Genomic DNA, 4,176 nt, shown 5'->3' on the forward strand with positions numbered 1-4,176 from the left:
AATTGTTTTTACCATCTTAGTTCCTGGTAGGGAGCGGCAGTTGGGGCAGCCTGTGGCAGTGGAATTTTATAGACTTTGGCCTATCTAGATTTAATGGAGGGTCTTAGGCCTCATCTGGTTTTTTCAATTTCTTCTCTGCCTAAATTTCAGCCCATGATGAGGAAATCCACAGGCTGTCACAGCAGTGGTCAGTCAATATTAGAAAATCTAGGATCTAAGTGTGGCCAGTAGCCTAAGCTGCTTGTATTCCATTCTGTACTAAGGCGGCTGTCAACACACCTTGAATCTTAGGGCTGTGGCTTTCAAGACCAGTTGACATTATGGTTTTCACATTATGACAAAGAAGATGAACACAGGAGAATCCCAGTAGGCAAAGCAATTCAAGCTGGTGCTCTGTGCTCGAAGAAAAGGCCAGGGTGAGTGTGAGAAAGTCCTGCCCAGCACAGTGGTCTCAGAGGCAACCCAACAAAGCCAATTTTTTATGAGGCAGCCTGAAAGTAAATGATTGAAGAAAGAACTGGCTGAGCTACTGTTTGTTTTTGCTATTCGTTGGGTTTCCATGTGCTGCATCCATGTTTCACTAGATATTTATTTATGTCGTTAAGTATTTCCTTACTTATTTTTGAGGCAGAATTTCATACAATGTAGGCTGGCCTCAAACTGACTATGTAGCCAAGGATGACCCTGAATTTCTCATCCTCCTGTCTCCACCTCCTAGAATGCTAGTATTACAAACATGTGTCCTTGCTCACTTTATTCTGTCCTGGGGATCAAACTCAGGGCTTTATGTATGCTAGACAAGCCTTCTATGAATTCTACCAAGCCACATCCCCAAACACTCTTTGGTTACTTTTAAACAATATACACATGCAAACATATACACAATCCTAAAATGGTTTTTCCTCAAGCAATCTAAGTTGAGAAATTTTTCAACCTTCAGAGAAGAGCATGAATGTCTGTAATGAAGAGGAACAATGACAATCCCTTTAAACTGCCCTTCTTGCTGTGTGTGGGCCTACACACCCAAACCACCACCTGTGTGCTTTGCTCATTTAGGTTGACAACACCATAAAGCTAAGATTACAGCCAGGTGGTGGTGGTGGTCCATGCCTTTAATTCCTGCACTTGGGAGTCAGAAGCAGGCATATCTCTATGAGTTTGAGGTCAGCTTGCTCTACAGGGTGAGTTAAAGGACAGTCAAGGATACACAGGGAAACTTTGTCTTAAAAACAAAAACAACAACAACAAAAATAAATCTAAGATTACAATGGGCCTTGTGATTTTTCTACTGAACTATGAGCTTTTGTTCTTTCCCAAATATCCTAAGGTAAGCACAGCTGATAAGGCATCTAGCTTATTACCTTTCAGCATTCCTTCTCCAGCATAGGAATAGAATTTCAACTGGCCAGATAGGTATCAAGCTAAAGACCCCTGTTGTAGCCTCTGTGATGGTAGGAAGAAACTGCACAGTCAACTAAGTTCCAGACAATGGAGTCTGAGAAAGAGACATGTATCATTTTTCTCAGTCTTTCATTCAGAAACATGGAACATGTGGCCGGGTGGTGGCAGCACATGCCTTTAATCTCAGTACTCAGGAGCAGATGCAGGTGCATCTCTACGAGTTCAAGGCCAGCCTGATCTACAAAGAGAATTCCAGGATAGCCAAGGCTACACAGAGAAACCCTGTCTCAGAGAAACCAAAATAAAAAACAAAACAAGGAACATGTATTCTGAAACCTTCCTTTCTGCTGTCAGTGAAATGTATAGAACAAATTCTAGCAGACTTCTGCAAAGAAAGAAAGAAGCATCAATTTTGGTAAAGGTGCTATACTTTGGCTGTTTGTTATAGAAGCTTTTATGAGTCACTGTCAAATACAGTAATGTCACCATCTTCCTGAATGCCCAATTCATTGCAAGAGACACACCACTGAGAAGCAGAGCTTGGACTCAGAAGTCTTTGCTTTTACATTAGTCTTCAACAAAGCAATCACATTTTGAGATCTTGCATTTCATTCCAAATCCTATTGCAGACCTCCTTTTTAGAACAGCCAGTCATTCAGCCTCTATTAAGGAAAGTGTAGCTCCAGAGCTGCCAAATTCATAGCCACATATATCAGCTTGGTCCAGGCACACTCTCTGGAAGTAAAGGTAACTTTCTTCTTCAGAATTTGTTAGGTCATTGTCAGCCTTGAAACCTAAAGAATACCATGGACCAACCAGGGCAAAGAGAGTTTCCATGTGAGAAGAGGAAACGGAGGTTTCCACACCAAGAACTAAGTACTAATGCTCTGAACTAGCTTTCCCACCCTGCCAAGGCCCTCAGGAGGCTGCAGGGGAAATAAGTGTTTATGGCCGACACAACGAAGACAGCAGGAGAACAAACTCTATTTCAAACCTTGTGTTTATTTGTTTGTTTGTTTGTCTGATTGTTTCATCCTTGCTATGTAGGGAAAATCACCTTTGGACAACCCCATACTGATTCCATCCTGAGAACAGTGGTGGTAATCTTATTTTCTGATCTGCTTAAACAATAATAGTAAACTCTTTTTTTGTTGTTTTGATTTTTTGGTTTTTTGGGGTTTTTTTATTTTATGAGACAGAGTTTCTCTGTGCAGCCTTGACTGACCTAGACTCATTTTGTAGACCAGGCTGGCCTCAAACTCACAGTGATCTGCCTGCCTCTGCCTCCTGAATGCTGGAATTGAAGGTGTGCCCCACCACACCCAGCTTTTTTAAAGATTTATTTGCTTATTACATATACAGTTTTCTGCCTGCGTGTACACCTGCACACCAGAAGAGGGAACCAGATCTCATGATAGATGGTTATGAGCCACCATGTGGTTGCTGGGAATTGAACTTAGGACCTCTGAAGAACAGATGGTGCTCTTAACCGCTGAGCCTAACATGATTCTCTACATGAATTTTTCACATACTAATAAAGTAGATATTATTTTTCCACCTTACAGACAAGATAAAAACAAAAACAACACGAATATATTTTACATGTTTGCTAGTGAACTAAGTTGACACCGGGGCATTTTGTGAGCATGCTGAGTTGAGCTGTTGAGAAAGTGCAAGAACACACATTCTTACCTAAAGCTATAGCACTAAGCTGAGTCTGTGCTGAAAGCAGACTATCTACCCAAAGCTGCTTTACTGGCCAGAAAAAAATGCTATCTCCACAGTTTGTAGAACACAGCCCCAAGGTGAAAGCCGTCATCATGATGTTCAGTTGTTGTTCACTGTCACTTCCCAGGAACCCTCACCACTGGGTTGTTTGTTGATGAGAGCTATGGTTTTGTTTGTTTTGTTTTGTTTTCCCCAGTTCCAAAGTCTTTATTGTTTTAGAAAAAATGGCCCATCCGCTCAGTGGGATGAAGAGCTGTGTCCAGGGACCAGTCTGTAATGCTGAGAAGGTCCTCATTGATCCAGTTCTACTCGTACACCCAGGCCTGGGCACAAGACTTGGAGTCAATCAGCTCTTCAGGCTTAAACCATAAACCGACCTCTTTCTCAGCACTCTGCACTGAATCGCTGCCGTGAATGATGTTCCTGCCAACTTGAATGCAGAAATCCCCCCAATGGTGCCTGGCTTAGAATCGACTGGATTGGTCTCTCCCAGCACCACGTGGCCTGTTTTCACCACACTGAGCCCCTCTCAGACAATGGCCACCACAGGCTCCGAGTTCATGTACTTCACCGTCCCCGGGAAGAAAGGACAGTTCTTCAGGTCAATGTAGTGCTACTTCAGGTGCTCTTCCAAAGCCCGAAGGAACTTCACGGCCACCAGGCAGAACCCCTTCTGCTCGAAGCACTTGATGATCTCATCCACCAGGCCGCGCTGCACTCCATCTGGCTTGATGGCAATGAAGGTAGGTTCGAGGGTGGCCATGGTTGGAAAGTCTGATGGTCAGCTGCAGTCAGTGATGAGGGATGGGAGAGAAGACACTAGCGAGAGCTATAGTTTTATATTCCTCTTCATTTTATAAGGAAAATCAGAATTTAAATACATACTTTAAAAAAAATATTTAGTTAGTCTTTCAAGACAGGGTTCTTTGTGTTATCTTAGCTGTCCTGGATTTGCTTTGTAGACCAAGCTGGCCTGGAACTCGCAAAGATCCACCTGTATCTGCATCCCAAGTGCTGGGGTTAAAGGAGTGCACCTCCATGCCTGCC

General features: G+C 43.1%; 1 pseudogene across 1 annotated transcript; it reads right to left on the reverse strand.

Moving 5' to 3' along the window:
- Positions 1–3,302: 3,302 nt before the first annotated feature.
- Positions 3,303–3,892, reverse strand: LOC311590310 (nucleoside diphosphate kinase B-like; annotated as a pseudogene). Its single transcript has one exon. The product of its transcript is annotated as a nucleoside diphosphate kinase B-like (transcript).
- Positions 3,893–4,176: the final 284 nt, after the last annotated feature.

Source organism: Acomys minous, assembly GCF_964271855.1.
Source record: "Acomys minous genome assembly, chromosome: 19".
Classification (NCBI taxonomy): Eukaryota; Metazoa; Chordata; class Mammalia; order Rodentia; family Muridae; genus Acomys; species Acomys minous.